A 2,634-nucleotide genomic window follows, 5' to 3' on the forward strand; every position below is an offset into this window, starting at 1 on the left:
GCCTGCTAGTGGTGTCCATATGAACAGTGCTAGTGATTTTAATTGCAAAAATTAGATAGTGCTAGTGATTTGTAGCTGCGTATTTTGACAAATCGCAGTGTTACAAGGTTGACAAATGGCAATGTTACTAGGTAAACAAATGTCAATCTTTCCAGTTTGAGAAATGGCAACATACCCAAAATGACAGATATGCAAATCTTAACCAATTGTTTGTACGTGGTTGCACACGGGTCATGCAAAACAACCGTTTGCTTTGAAGGGATGCAGAAATCCTGCTCGGCACATTTTCCCTTGGCTTCCTGGGGAAGCTGCCGGTTTGCATACGGGTGTTCTAACTAAAACGTTTGCTATGAGTGTTTTATATTTAAAAACCGTTGACGTTTTTTTCAAACGAAAATCGTTTGATAAGTCTGTACATTAAGAGAGAAAAATGCAAGTTCGTTCAAACCATATCTTTCATTCAGTCACACTGCGAATTTATATTCATATGATCGAGAATTCGAGATAGAGTATTAAACCCCAAAAAAACTATTTCCAGCGGCGGCGGAGGCGGCGTGCCGTGCCGTCGTTGTCGTCCTCTGGGACGCCGTTGTTAAAGTCTTCAAGGTAGCACAAAATGTTCTTCACTTGTAAATCAAACAACATGCGGTCGCGCGATCGACGGGCAGGGCGCGGGAGGACGGTAACTGGCGCCGCTGAGAGGTAGGGTCGATGGCAGCGTCCCATGCCGCTGAGGGGGGGCACGGGCACGGGCGTGGCGGGTGCAGCTAAACGAACGGGGACCGGCGCCGCGATGGGTGGAGGGGCGCGCACGGGCGCGGCAGGTGCAGCCAAATGCACGGGGGCCGGCGCCATGGTGGGTGGAGGGGCGCGCACGGGCACGGGCACTGGCGCTGGCATGTACACGAGCTTGCGTGGGTCCGCGGAGACCTCGCTGACGCCCGCGGCTTCTAGCTCTGCGATAGTTCTTGGCGACCAGCCCATCAATGCTATGGGGATGGTCGCTGGAATGGGAGGCGAACAGTAAGGCCGCCCGTATTAAACAGCAGCTCGGGCGCCATTAATGGAGAGGAAGGAGGGCGGCCATGGAAGTCAAAGGGCTCGCTTCCCAGTGAGCCTGCGCAGCGTAAAGCTCGCACGCTTCCCGGTGAACCTGCGCATTGGAGGACAGCTTGCACGCCTCTCGGTCAGCCTGGGCACCGGACTGCGCTCGCACGCCTCCCGTTCAGTCAAGGTCAAGCAGCTGTCCGCACGGCACCTCCTACATCCATTAAAACCAAGACACATGGCGTTACGTGAATGGTTAAGAGAACGCACACGTTTTGAATTATACAAACGTTTGAGATATTAAAGTGGCAGCTATTTTTTCAAAATGCCTTTTTTGGCTGTCATTATTCGAGTGCGCCTTCTCTCAAAATGGAGACGGAAAATACCACATCATGTCGGGTGCCATTCCACGATAGCATGCCAAGTTTCATGAATTTCAGACGAGTTTTGGATTTACTAGAATTTAAAAACCAGGCATCTCAATGTTTTGTCGGCAATCAACGGTGCCCTGGTGTTTGAAATTCATTCTCATTTATTGCATTGAAAACTCAGTTAATGCATAAAAATTTATATACACTGGAGCATGCACCCAAGGACACAAATTTGATTTTTCAACCAATTTATATGCACTGGAGCATGTGCATGTAGTTCAAATTTGAATTATGCACATAAAAGCATTGAAAACTCAGTTAATGCATAAAAATGTCCAAAGGAACCCCGAAAAATCACAAAAATTGACACAACACTCCTGTTGTTCTATGTTGACACGAGAAATTTTTTGGAAGCAATAAGAGGCAGTGGATATCGTTTCGTCCCCAAAGGTGAGACGTTCCCTACCGAAACCATGATGCTTGTTGTGAGAAGCTCTGGTTTGTGAGAAGCATATACCCAAACCTGCCCCAAACAGGACAAAAATTTTACCACGGCATGTTGATGCCGCTCCATGAAAGCATGCCAAGTTTCATGAATTTCAGACGAGTTTTGGATTTATTAGAATTTAAAAATGAGGCATCTCAATGTTTTGCCGGCAATCAACGGTGCCCTGGTGTTTGAAGTTCATTCCCATTTCTTGCATGGGACCTAAGCATGCACCCAAGGACACAGATTTGATTTTTCAACCAATTTATATGCACGGGAGCATGTGCATGTAGTTCAAATTTGAATTATGCACATAAATGCATTGAAAACTTAGTTAATGCATAAAAATGTCCAAACGAACCTCGAAAAATCCCAAAAATTGACACAACACTCCTGTTGTTCTATGTTGACACGAGAAATTTTTTGAAAGCAATAAGAGGAAATGGATATCGTTTCGTCCCCAAAGGTGGGACGTTACCTACCGAAACCATCATGCTTGTTGTGAGAAGCTCTGGTTTGTGGGAAGCATATACCCGAACCTGCCCCAAATGGGACAAATTTTTTAACATAGCATGTTGATGCCGCTCCATGATAGCATGCCAAGTTTCATGAATTTCAGACGAGTTTTGGATTTACTAGAATTTAAAAACCAGGCATCTCAACGTTTTATCGGCAATCAACAGTGCCCTAGTGTTTGAATTTCATTCCCATCTCTTGCGTGGGACCTAG

The sequence above is a fragment of the Triticum aestivum genome, chromosome 3D, assembly GCF_018294505.1.
Source record: "Triticum aestivum cultivar Chinese Spring chromosome 3D, IWGSC CS RefSeq v2.1, whole genome shotgun sequence".
Taxonomy (NCBI): domain Eukaryota; kingdom Viridiplantae; phylum Streptophyta; class Magnoliopsida; order Poales; family Poaceae; genus Triticum; species Triticum aestivum.